This window comes from Canis lupus, chromosome 11 (genome assembly GCF_003254725.2).
Source record: "Canis lupus dingo isolate Sandy chromosome 11, ASM325472v2, whole genome shotgun sequence".
In the NCBI taxonomy this organism is placed as follows: Eukaryota; Metazoa; Chordata; class Mammalia; order Carnivora; family Canidae; genus Canis; species Canis lupus.
The window spans coordinates 33,212,330-33,226,782 of record NC_064253.1 but is presented as its reverse complement, the minus strand read 5'-3'; the positions used below and the strand labels follow the sequence as shown (position 1 = coordinate 33,226,782).

General features: G+C 35.5%; 1 protein-coding gene across 15 annotated transcripts in view; it reads left to right on the top strand.

Annotated features, from left to right (window-relative positions):
- Positions 1-14,453, top strand: part of MPDZ (multiple PDZ domain crumbs cell polarity complex component) — a 167,332-nt gene that overhangs the window by 38,969 nt on the left and 113,910 nt on the right. The window lies entirely within an intron of this gene.

The window sequence follows — 14,453 nt, the reverse complement described above, 5'->3', positions numbered from 1 at the left end:
AAAAGAGTGACATTGTTTTACATTTTTGTACATCTCTCTAATGTTTAACAGAAGAAGACTGGATTCTCATATCTGCTTCTGCATTTGATCTGTTTGGATTTGTTGTTTCAGTTGATGTATATATTTAGCTGGCAAAGGGAGGAGGATAGCCTTTTTGTGAATATCCTTTGATAGTACACCAAAACTATTGGTAGGGATTGTTTTATTTTTTTAAGATTTATTTATTGGGATGCCTGGGTGGCTCAATGGCTGAGCATCTGCCTTTGGCTCAGGGCGTGATCCCCAGGGTCCCAGGATTGAGTTAGACTCCCTGCATGGAGCCTGCTTATCCCTCTGCCTATGTCTCTGCCTCTCTGTGTGTCTCTCTCATGAATAAATAAATAAAGTCTTAAAAAATATATGTATTTATCTGAGAGGGAAAGCACGCACATGTGAGGGTCTAGCAAGGGTAGGGATGGGGCAGAGAAAGAGAGAGAGAGAGAGAATCCCAAGCAGGTTCTCCACTGAGCGCAGGGTTCATCACGGTGTTCAGTGAAGGGCTCAGTGCCAGGCTTGGTCTCCCAACCCTGAGATGTGAACTGAGCCCAAACCAAGAGTTGATGCTTAACTGACTGAGCCACCCAGGTGCCCCTGTTGGTAGTTTCTTAAAGTTTAGTTATAAGGTGCTATCAGAAACCAAACCAGTGAACATTCTGTACTCTTACAGTAAAATCTATCCTGTGCTTTGAATTTTTTTAACCATGCATAATTGTGTAATACATTGGTTTTCTGGAAAATTTGAAAACAGGAAAATTATGTTTCACATTTCATTATATAATATCAAAAGTTTATACTATCATTGCTTCTGGTATTATCAATAGTCTTTAAATTATGGAAAGTTATTAAGCTCAGGGTGACAGATAACAAGTTTTCCAGAATTCTTATTTTCACTTGAAGCCTCACATTTTACTATTGCAACAATTACTGTCAGTTGTTTTCCTTGAAGTGACAGGCTTACTTTATTTTTGAGAAATTGTTTGCCATATACCAGGTTTGTACAATCATTTTTGTTTACTTTCAGTTGTTTTTTCAAGTAATATGGTGCTCTTGAGAAAAGTAGCTAGTTCAGCTTGCAACTGAAATAATAATGCTTTTCCTGTAGACAAGAGTTGTATTTTTTTATACAGCAGAACTGCATTATGTTCACTTCCCATTTTGAATCACAGATTATTGAAAACATATACACATAAGAGTAAAGATTGAATAAAACTAATAATTTTAAGTACTTTATCAAGAACTTTAAAAAAAAAAGATATTTATTTGAGAGCAAGAGAGCAGGAGCAGAGAGAGCACAAGGTGGCAGGGGAGGGGCGTGGCTAAGGCAGGGGGCATGGTCAGGGAAGGGACGGGGCCTAGGAAGGATGGGCAGAGGGACAAGCCATGGCTTGGTACTAGGACCAGGATCTCAGGTTCTCACCCCAGGTGCCCCCTTCATCAAGAACTTTTTAAAGTGACTTAAGAAGGGTAATAGATTATTGCTCTTCATGAGGGGAGCTGATAGGAATATGACTCCCTCCCCCCCCACATATCACAGACACCTCTTCCCTAATAACGATAAAAAGTAAAGTACTATGAAAAAAGACCAAACAAGTGTGAGAAAGAAACCATTGCTTTTGAAATTAGTGGTCTTTAATTGGAGTTTCAGTGGGAACTTCGTATAGGTTAAAGAATTCTATAGTATCATACTTCATTATAGAAAATAACTTTTTTTTGAATGGTAAACTTAAAACTTTTTATAACAATAACAAAAAAAAGTTTAAAGCAAAACTGTGGTTAATTTCAAGTTTTATTTGTATAAGTTAAGTTTTATTTTGCAACGTTACTCAAGTATTTGTATGTAGGGGCACTTGCGTGGCTCAGTTGTTTAAATGTCTGCCTTCTGACAGGTCATGATCCAGGAGTCCCACGATGGAGCCCCACATCTGGCTCCCTGCTCAGTGAAGAGTCTGCTTCTTCCTCTGCCCCACATCTTCATGTGCTCTTTCCTGCTCTCTCTCATTCTCATAAATAAATAAATAAATAAATAAATAAATAAATAAATAAATAAATAAATCTATCTTTTAAAAAAAGTATTCATATGTATCTTAGGATATTGGGGGCAATTTGAATCTTTTCAACTGAGTATTTTTAAAGATTTATTTTAAAGATTTTATTTATTCATGAGAGGCACACGGAGAGAGAGAGAGAGAGAGAGAGAGAGAGAGAGAGAGACATAGGCAGAGGAAGAAGCAGGCTCCATGAAGGGAGCTCAATGTGGGACTCAGTCCGGGGACTCCAGGATCATGCCCTGGGCAGAAGGCAGGCGCTAAACTGCTGAGCCACCCAGGCGTCCCTATTTTTAAAGATCTTAGTGAAATTTATACCTTAAAAAAATTAGTTTATAAAATACTCATGGAATACTCTGCATTATGCTGTCTGATACTGACATTTTATTTTCTTTTAAAGATTTTATTTATTTATTCATGAGAGACAGAGAGAGAGAGGCAGAGACACAGGCAGAGGGAGAAGCAGGCTCCATGCAGGGAGTCGGACATGGGACTCGATCCGGGATCATGCCCTGGGCCGAAGGCAGGTGCCAAACCACTGAGCCACTCAGGGATCCCTGATACTGACATTTTAGTGCAGAATGCATTGTGTATTAATTTTAATTATGATGTAATTTTAAGAATAAAGTTTTCATAGAGGCAGCTCTGACTGAAGACTAGAACATCCTAAATAAAATAGCATAACCTGCCATGTGGCCATTTATTTAACTTGACAACATCACTTATGTTGTATAGAGTTTACGGTTTTGGTCGTGATCTTGTCATTTAATAGCCTGTAACAATACGCATTACTTTCATTGCTTTAGGAAGATGATTGATCAATTATTTATGCCTTTCTAAATATCAAACGAGAGAAAACCAGAAGAGTCTTAGGTACTCTTTAATTCATTTTTTTCTTTGCCTTTCATCTTGAGTTTCTTGGTTGATCATTTATCCTTTTCAATTAGCATGTGGGAATTTAAGGACAAATATACCACTGAAACTTTACAGAGGCAGATGAAGAAAATTTATATTTTGGTTACTCAGAATGACTGCTTAAACGTTCTTGGGTTAAGGAATTATTTTCTAAATTCAGTGACCTTGTATTTTAAATTTATCAGCCAAAGATCTTCAGTGGCTACTTTTAGATTATCTACAAATTCTCATCTACTATCTGCTCTGCTATTCAACAATTCGCAGCTATGAAGAGAAAGGTATTCTATCTTAGTAGGTGGGTGAACGGTGCCTGGTGGGTGAACGGTGCCTGGTGAAGCAATTTTATAGAATATCTAACGTATTAGTGGTTATGCAAAGCATTTTATCTCTTTAAGTACTGTCCCATCCCCTAGAGCCCAATGTCTTGGACATTTGAGGTGTGCAGTAAGTATTTGAATGAATGAAAAGAAGTTCACATAGAAAATGTGAAATTATGCCTATTCCATCAGAAAATGCCCCCCTCCCACCACCTTATAATTTGCTGCTCCATTTTGTATCATGTTTAGTTCAGGAACTATGGAGGTACTTTATGTCCAAAATAGTCTCATCACATTAAGCTAATCCCCTTTGAACATGCAACTCAATTTCTTTAATTAGCTTTAAAAATAAGGATCATTAAATCAGAGTGCCACCATCAATTACTGTGCAAGAGTTTGCCTGTTCAATAATGCATCAGAGTTGTGCTCTAATCAGTATTTCACTGAAAGATTTATGGAAAAGGAGGCCTCCCTTGCTTCCAAACTTGAAATGCAGTTCTATTATGTATAAACAGTTTTTTTCCCTGTGATTGCTACCATTTTACGTACTGTATTTCATTAAGTACTGTTGGTATCCTATCTATCTTTGAATTTCATATTTGGGATCAGTTCCAGAGAGTGTTTTACAGCATTTTTGTAAATTCACAAGAAAATAAGCACTTTTCTTGTTTTGCAAGAAGAAAAGACAAGGTGCAGATTAAGAAAAAAACAGTCTGCATTTCTATGAGGTGCACCTGTTATGGCAAATTCCCGAGAGAGTGCCTTATTTCTTATTTCTCATTACGTTAAGGAGTAACAAACAAACAAAAAATTGGGAAATTGAACTAGCAATATATGTTTATAAATTTGTTTGAAGTCTACTAAAACTAAGGTTGTAAAAACAGTGGTCATTTTTCTTTCTTAATTCAAGATAATATATACGTTAGCTTTTATTTTATTTTTTTTAAAGATTTTTTATTTATTTATTCATGATAGTCAGAGAGAGAGAGGCGGGGGGCGGGCAGAGACACAGGCAGAGAGAGAAGCAGGCTCCATGCACCGGAAGCCCGACGTGGGATCCGATCCCGGGTCTCCAGGATCGCGCCCTGGGCCAAAGGCAGGCGCCAAACCGCTGCGCCACCCAGGGATCCCATACGTTAGCTTTTAAAGGATAGAACTATCCCTCAAATTATATAAGCATTTGGGGCCCTTTATTCTCATTGCTATTCTGTGTATTCAAAATAGGTCAAAATAAAAGAACCAGAAAACAGGTTTTGATAACCTATATAAAAATACTTTAGGAAATTCAGTTTGATCCGAAGCAATATTTTTTTTCTAGACAATTATACAAGTACTTCTGGAAAGATTGATGTTAGCCATTAAAGTAAAACTAATAATATTAATTTCCTTTTCAGTTAACCCAGAAGGGATAGATGAAACATAAGAAGTCAGTATTTCAATATTTTTAGCAGATTTAGTTAAGCAGATCTGCATATTTGAGGGAATTGTATTTGGTTAAACTTAAATGTATAGATCATATTTATATGATCAAAATATTTAAGACATTGATCTTTTTGAGTAATTTTGGAATGAAATGAATTTTATAAAGTAGGTATTTTTATTGAGAAAATTTGTTATTTTGAAATCTCATGCAGATAATATCAACCTTGTACCAGGGTCGGTCAAAATACTTCAGTATAAAAGTATTAGATAGCATAATGATTATTTTTTCTTCTTGTATGTTGGTGTGCAATTAAATGATTACAAGTTCTAAAAGTTCATAACCTTTGAGCAAGAAAAATCTACATGAGGAACTCCTGGGTGGCTCAGCGGTTGAGCACCTGCCTTTGGCTTGGGGCATGATCCCAGGGTCTGGGATCGAGTCCCCCATAGGCTCCTTGTAGGGAGCCTGCTTCTCCCTCTGCCTGTGTCTCTGCCTCTCTATCTGTATCTCTCATGAATAAATAAATAAAATCTTTTTTAAAAAAGAAAAATCTACATGTGCTACAGGGTTTAAAACGCACTTGCTGAGGATTCATCTAGAGTACTCATTGAAGGATTTACTCTGTTAATGGGAATTAGCCATTTGAATCCATATCAAGTCTACAGCCCTCACAGCAATAGACTTGGCTTTATCTTTAGATACTCAGTTTCTGTATTCTCACTCTATATGCCTGGCAATTGAGCTTTAAATTCTGAGTTTCTGTCAGAAAATTTAGCCTGATAATATGGAGGCTGTTTAAACCACTTCCATGTTAGTTGTGTGTGTTTTATCAATCATTGGAGTGTCCTACGTTCTGTGCTCTGATTTTATCACTTACCTTGCATACTTAGAAAGAAATGAGAATTAATATACAGTAAAGAGGAAAACTATATAGGTCAAGGTTTTTTTTTTTTTTTTTTTTAAATAAATGGAATGTATACATTCACCTAAATCAAAGTATAGAAAGTTGCTAACACTCCACAATGCTCGGTATCCCCTCAGGCAGTCCTTATCCATTACCCCAAAAGAATCACTATTTTTTTTCCAGCCTATGTGAGATAAAATTGACATTTAACTGTGTAAGTTTAAAATCTACAAAGTGATATTTGATATGCACATATTTGATATTGTGGAATTATTACCACAATGAGATTAGTTAACATATCTGTCATCTCAGTAATAACGTTTTTATGTTTGTGTGTGGTTTAAACATTTAAGATCTACTCACTTAACTTTGCTCATTTAGCTTGGTTTACTTTATGGTATATTTAAACCAGAGTATTGTTAACTGCAGTGACCACACTGTATACTAGATCCCCAGCACTTACTTATAACTGGAAGGTTGTATCCTTTGATCAACATCTCCCGATTTCCCCTAGCACCTAGCAACCGCCAGTTTACTTTCTGTTTATATGAGTTTGGCTTTTTTAGATTCCTTGTAGAAGTCAGATCATACACTGTTTTGACTTTTATCCTATAAATAAGTATTTGAATCTTATATAAACACAATCTGAGTATGCATGCTTCATTCCTGGCTTTGTCTTCACTTTGTGTCTGTGATATTCCTCCGTGTTATTAGATGTAGCTGTAGTTCTTTTAATTTTTCATTGTATGAATAGTACTAGAATATATCTCTACTTTTGCTGATTGTAATAAACTGCCATAAACATTCTAACACATGTCCTTTGATGTTCATAAGCATGCATTTCTCTTGGATGTTTACTTAAGAGTGAAATTTCTGGGTCTTAAGGTACATATTCAGCATTTGTAGATTCTGCCAAATTTTTTGTCAAAGTAGTTGTAGGTCTGTGCTCTCTCACTATAAGAAAATTCTCATTGCTCCACATCATTACTTACATTTGGTACATTCAGCTTTAAATTTCTCATTTTCCAATCCTAGCCACTCTGGGTATATGTTGTAGTACCATATAATGATTAATGATACTGAGCACCTTTTCATACGCTTATTGGTCATTTGGATATCCTCCTTGGTGGAGCTCCTGCTTTATTTTTTTATTTTTTTATTTTTTGGAGTTCCTGTTTTAAAAGTCTTTTGCCAATTTTTCTATTGGTTTGTCAGTCTTACTGACTTATGAGAGTTTTAAAAAATATTTTCTGAGTATAACTTCTTTTTGGACATTTGTTTGTTTTAAAGATTTTATTTATTTATTGATGAGACACACACACAGAGAGAGGCAAAGACACAGGTGGAGTGAGAAGCAGGCTCCGTGCAGGGAGCCTGATACAGAACTCAATCCCAGGACCCCAGGATCAGGACCTGAGCTGAAGGCAGACGCTCAACTGCTGAGCCACCCAGGCATACCATCTTTTTTGACATTTGTATTGCAGCTTTTTCTGCTTTGTGTGTTGCTTTTTGACTCTCTTAGTTACAAGTTTTGATGACCAGAGGGTTTTCTTAAATTTTAATAAAGTCTAATTTTTAAAACTTTTCCTCTATGTGTATTGCCTTTTTTGTCCTACTTAAATCATTGATTATTCCAAGGATATAGAGACTTTATCTCAGAAGCTTGTTTTAGCTTCTAAATTGCACTGTGATGTGAGGTGAAGTATGTATGTTAATTTTCCATTTGAATATCCATTTGAACCAGAACCATTTATTGAAAAGATCATTCTTTTTTTTTTTTTTTTTCTGAAAAGATCATTCTTTTCTCCCTTACGTTGGCATGGTAAATCATGTGGTCATATGTTTTAGTTTCTAGTTTTTTTTTCCCCCTAGGAAATAGAGCTGCTTTTTTAATTGACTGTATCAACTGTATTTAGAATGTTGTTCAGATCTTTCATATCCTTATTGACTTGTCCCCCATATTCTATTAGTTACTGAAAGAGATAAGCTATAATTTCTACTTTTGATTGTGAATTTATCTGTTTCTCATTTGATTTCTGAGTCCTTTTGTCCTCCATGTTTTGAGGTTACATTTTTAGATGACTAAGACTTTCTACTGAATTAACCCTTTATCTCTGTGAATTGTTCCTCTTTGTCTCGAGTAATGCTTCTTGACTTAGAGTCCACTTGTCTGATAGTAGGGTAGATGGACCAGACTTCTTCTGGTTACTGTAGAGATGGTAGATCTTTCTACTTTCAATTTTATCTTTTTAATTATTAACTCATATCTTTTGTAAACAGATGTATTTGTGTTTTATTGTATTATACAATCTGAAAATTGTAGTTACTAAATATAATAATAAATTTTATTTTCCTATTTTTATTTTCTTTTTGTCTTATATTTTCTTTTTTTTTATTAGTTCACTTTTTATTTCATCTCTTCTTCCATTAGCATGCTATTTATACTTAATTTTAATATTCTTTTAGTGGTTATCCTAAAGATTATAGTAAGTATCCTTGGCTTATTTGAGTCATCTTAAAAAAAAACTTATAATTAATATTCTTTTAGTGGTTATCCTAAAGATTATAGTAAGTATCCTTGGCTTATTTGAGTCATCATAAAAAAAAACTTATTTTGTAATAATTATAGATTCACAGTAACTTTTGGTATTATTTAGAGAGGTCCTATATGTACTTCTCCAGGTTACCTCCAATGGTGACATGTTGGTAATTATAGTAAAATTATTAAAACCAAGGAAACTGATAATGGTTGAATATGTATCAATTTTTTTCAGTCTGTGTCATTCTTTCTCTTGCATAGATTTGTGTAATAACTTCACAGTCTAGGTACTATTCCATCACTACAGTGACCTCTCTGTGCTACTCATTAATCCCTATACCTTGCTCCCTCCCTGCCACCACCCCATCCACTGGCAACTTTTCCATCTTTATAATTTAATCATTTCAAGAATTTTATAAAAACATAGTCATAGTATACATGACCTTTTGAAATTGTCTTTTTTTCCATTCCATGTAATGCTCTTATGAATCATCCAAGTGGTTGTGTATATTGATATTTTGTTATTTTGTTCCTTTTTATTGGTTAGCTTTATTCCATAGTATGGACACACTTCCTGAGAGACCCTTTGTTTCTTTCCAGATTTTCACTCTGTAGGTAAAGGTGCTGTGTGGTTTTGTGTGTACATAATTTTAATTTCTGTATGACAAATGCCTAAGAGTGTAATTTCCATGTTGTGTGGTAAATGCATGTTTGGTTTCTTTTAGAAATTGCCAAACTCTTTGTCAGAGGGGCTCTTCCATGTTAGATTACTGCCAGCAGTGCACCAGCAGTGCATGGTCTCCACATTCTTACCAGCATTTGGTGTTGTCACTGTTTTTTTATTTAGTCAGAATGACTAAATATAGTGATATTCTTTGTGCTTTTAATTTGCATTTCTCTAATGGATAATAATACTGAATGCCTTTTGTGTTCTTACTTGCCATCCACATATCCGTTCTGGTGAAATGTCTTTGTTCATTTTCTAATTGGATCTTTTTTAACATTGAGATTTGAGTTTTCTTCTTTTAGGCCAGACAGGAGTCTTGTCATATATATTACCCTTAAATTATTTTGATTTTACTTTGATTGGAACTTTTGCTACTTTCTGGAAAATGGAAGGAACTTCATGCAGTTCAACCTCATGTACTCTAGTCATATCTTCTGTGTAATTATTGTGTACTTTAATTTCTACCAATATTTAAAACTCCACAATTGTCTTTACTGTTTTAAGAAATTATCATTGATTTACTCTGTTTTTTAAATTATTTTTTTATTTTAGAAAGAGAATGTAAGAGTGAGCAGGGGGAGGGGTGGGGGAAGAGAGGGAACCTTAAGCAGATTCCCTGCTGAGCTTGGAGCCCTGTGCAGAGCTCCATCTCACAACCCCAAGATCATAACCCCCCCCAGCCAAAACTGAGTCAGATGCTTAATAGATTGCACCACCCAGGCGTGCCCTGATTTTCTCAAAATTTTTAACCCCTTTTTTGTGCTATTCAATCTTTCCTGCATTAGGAAATTCCTTCAGGAATCTTTTTTATTTCTAAGAATTTATTTGTGTATTTCTGTAGTCCAATTCTGAAACAACACTGTGTGTTTGCGTGTGTAGGGAAGGTATTCTGAAAATGCTAAGTTGACAGTTTTTTGTTTTCATTTTTCTTTTTTATTCTGTTGTCTTCTGTTTTTCATTGATTAACTTGAAAGGTTAGCCATCAGTTTTATTCTTCTTTGAAGGTAAGGTGCCTTTTTGTTCTAGTGGCTTTTAAGATCTTCCTTCTGTCTTGGCTTTCAGCAGTTTTATTATGCTTTGCTGTGGTGGTAGTCAGCCTCTGGGATGGACACTGGTAATCCCTGCCTTCTGGCATTGGTACTCTTGTGTGATCTCTTCTTGGGTATAGGGTGAATTTATTGATTTGCTTCTGATGAATAGAATATGGCAGGAGGGGTTGTTTCTTTTTGATACTTTTACATATTTTTAACAGCTCTTTATATAAATTTTCTGGTTGATATCATCTTTATAAAAATTTTCTGGTATCAGTGGGTTATTCTGATCTAGCTGGTTCTACAGGGTGAGCTTAATTGTATATAGAACTAAAGAGGATTTTTTTGTTTTCTTGGAATGCTGTCCTAAAAGAAGCAACTCTCTTAGCACACCTCTAAATAAGTGACCTGCTAGGTGAAAGGATGCTGTCCTATAAGGCAAACGACTGATGCTCACAGCACAAAACACGTTCAGATATTTTCTTGTGTGTGATTCTCCAGCTGTCATCAGGTAAATGTACATTTATCAAAGTCATTTTTAGAGCTGTTTGCCAGTCATAATTATTTTTAAAATTATATGACTTTATTATCTAATATAAAATTTTATGGCAAAAGATTTTTTCATGAAAACTTAAATTTCTTTTGAAAGACTACGTAAATGAATTAACAAAACAGTTGTTGACAAATTGTGTGTAATCACACTATAAAACACTGAAGAGAGATCTCATAAAAACCCAGGTTTCCTTAATGAAATTATTTCTCAGGTGTCCAAATTCTGGTTGCATCTTCAAGAGACTAGTTGAAAATAATGCCATGTTAAACAGTACAATTCATGCAGGAGAGGAGGTGGGGACCTCTCGTGTATCAAGATATTTGTGAATGAATACATTCATGCTTTAAGTTAAAGTACTTAAATTATGTATTTGCCCCGTATTATGATTTCTGCTTTATCTGACTTTTTGAAATAACGGAACCAATTCCTGTTCTGACTGCATCTTATTCTGTTTTCAAGATTTTATTTATTTATTTGAGAGGAGAAAACACAAGTAGGAGGAGAGGCAGAGGGACAAGGAGACTCACCGTTGAGCTGGGAGCCCAACCTGAGTATCCCTGGACCCAGAGATGATGACCTGAGCTGGTCACACACTTAGCTGGCTGAACCACCTGGGCTTTGTCTGGCTGCATTTTATAAGAGGACTTCACCTATACTTGTAAATACTGAAGGGTGGTTCATCCTGTCTTTTTACAAAGAATTTGACTTTTTAATTAAATAATTATATGACCTTCATTTTAAGTTGTTTTAGGTATTAGCACTAATTCAAATCCATAATAATATAATTATATTATATGTTTATTTACTAAGAACATAAAAGGCCTTTTTAGTTTGAGATACTCAGCCAGAACTTAAACAGAGAACAGATAATTATTTGGTGACTCTTGTTCAGTTATTAGCAACTTCCATAAATTATACAGATTGTTTATCTGTATATAAAAATCACCAGATAGTTGTGTTTTCTTCTGTTTATTTTACATTTATAAGCCAAGATGGGAGTCAAACTTTTTTTATTAAACATTTATTCCATGTCTGCTATGAACAGATCTATCAAGACAAATAAGATCCATTCCTGTTTCTCAAGGAGATTATAGTTCAGAAAACCATTTTATTAAACAGTTACAGCAGAGTCAAAGGTGTCTTTGTGCTTTTTCTGTGAGTGTGAATGTGCACATTAAAACAACCATTTTGTATAATGATATAATTATAGTTTTTAAATATATGATCTCTTTAACCTCTACTCTTATATTTGCATAGACCTCAAGGGCCAGGAGGAGATAGGAAGAGTCATTGACACTAAGACTGGCAAATTTGGAAAAAAAACATTTATAAACAATACTTTTATGTGATTCTCATAGTATTGTACTTGTTCTGGTCCTATAACTTTACTTTTAGTGTTTTCCCACCTAATCTTCCATAAAATCAGAGCTTCTGTTTCACCAGTTAACTTCATAGAGATAAAGTCTCTATTCTTGGAATGTGATTTGTTCATTCTGGTTTACCACAGTAGAAGTCCAAATATTTTTCTCCTATGCAGACATACTATAGGCATTAGGTCTTGGTGTGTGGGATCCTCAACCTGTCACAGATTTCATTATGCCATCTGCTTCAACCTGAGCGGTGTATCTTCTGTTGGCAGACTTAATTGAAGTTGCCATGGCTTAGGATAAAAAAAAAATCAAGTTTGGCATAAGGAGTTTGCTTTTGAAAAATAATAATTGGTCATGCCTGCTATAGATTTAAAAATAACCAAAAAGATTCCCAAAAGCCTCTTTTAAACACAGTGATCTCTCTCTTGTATTTGTGATTGTAGATAGCCAATATAATATAAGCCAATGTAAGTTAGATTATTGGTGACTTAATTAACTTACTGAGTCTTCTCTTTAACTTTAAGGACAGGTAACAAACTCTTAGGCATGGATTGGTGATGGGTTATAAAATATTTTGATTGCTTTGTCAATCAGTGTAAACTTCACCCAATGTCTTATTTCCAGAAGTGATATCTCAAATGACTCTGTTATGTGTATAGTACAAATAGTAATATAGAGATGAAAAAAATCCAAGTTGAAATCTACTTATGTAGGTTATGTGAATGTGTATAATTTGCCATCTGAAAAATGGAAATAGTGATAGTTGGAGGGATGAGGGAGATGAGATCAGAGTAGGTCCCTAGAAAGATGAATATTCTGGGGATCCCTGGGTGGCGCAGCGGTTTGGGGCCTGCCTTTGGCCCAGGGCGCGATCCCACATCAGGCTCCTGGTGCATGGAGCCTGCTTCTCCCTCTGTCTATGTCTCTGCCTCTCTCTCTCTCTCTCTCTCTGTAACTATCATAAATAAATAAATTAAAAAAAGATGAATATTCTGTAAATGAATATTGAATGTCAACTTTCTGTAAAGCACTCTTAGAGAGATGAAGGATATAATAGAGAATAAAATAGTCCAATTCCTCCACTGGAAAACTCTATATAGTTTGTCCACACAGATTGGGATGGAAGCTCCATGGTAACAGGGTACATGGCAGGTGGTATTAAGTTCCAAGAAGAAAAACAGGACAGGGTAAGCTCATGGAGAATAATGGTGGGGTGCTGTCTTGGGTAGGGCTGTCAGGGAGGGCTTCTCTGGGTTGAAGTTGAGCACACCTGAATGAAATGAAGCAATAAGTATATAGATGTTGGGGAAGGATGCATGTGGCTGATAGAAGGAGCAGTTTGGTTTGAGGAACTGTATAGCTGGAGCCTGCTGGGTGAGGGACACAGTGCAGGAGATGAATTCAGAGAGTGATTCAGAAGCACTATTGATGTACTCTTTCAAATAAATAATTGTGGGTAAAAATTTACATTATAGACACCCTACAGAAATGGAAATTATTTAGCTTTAACTTGGTGCTCTTTGTAACAGGCACATATAAGTAATTATAGAATGCTTTTCCAGAATGGAGTTATCTTTTTTGTAATTGTGGTTACTTATGTCATTGTACCTGGATTTAGCCAAACTGCAAGTTTTGAGGGCACAACCCTCCAGACTTCCAACTCTGTTCTAGACTTTTGACACCAACAGCAAAGAGTTAAGTTCTAATTATCAAGTTAGGGCCAAGAATCCACAAAGGATCACCCTCACTTCTGAGGTAAACTGCAAGTTCTGGATGTTCCCCACACCACCCTCAGGTTCAATAATTTCATATAAGGACCTATAGAACTTACTGGAAGCTGTTACACTCATGCTTATGGTCCATTATAAAGAAAGGATATAGGTAAAAAATCAGCCAAAGGAAGTGACACATAGTACAGCCTGAGAGGATTTCAGATATGAAGCTTCTGTTTTCCTTACAAAGTGTTTCCTTTTCAGAATTGATGTGTGACAATATGTGGGGAGTATTGCCAACCCAGGAAGCTCACCTGAATTTGGTCTTCCGAAATTTTATTAGGGTATCATTTCATAGGCATGAATGACTGCGTATATGATTTAACTTAGTGTCAGTTTGGGCTGGTATCTTGTGGACATGGAGCCCACCATGAATAGTAAAGACACTCCTATTATCCAGTAAAATTCAAGGGTATAGAGGTTACTTCTAGCAACTGGGAGTAAAGATCAGACCTCTCTCTCTCTGGGAAAGACCAAATTTTTTACTACATACATTGTTCTAAAACTTCAAGAATATAGATTAAATGGCCTCCTGTCTCTTAGGAACAACTAGTGTTATATTGATATATTCTCCCAGATGCTTAATATAAATGAAAACATCTTTTTTGGGGGCATCTAGGTGGCTCAGTTGGTTAAGTGTCTGCCTTTGGCTCAGTACATGATCCCAAGGTCCTGGGATTGAGTTCTGCTTTGGACTCCTTCTTGCTCAGCGGGGAGTCAGCTTCTCCCTCTCCCTTTGCCTGCTGCTCCCCCTGCTTGTGCTCTCTTCCTCTCTCTGTCAAATAAATAAGTAAAATCTTTTTAAAAAATTAAAAAAA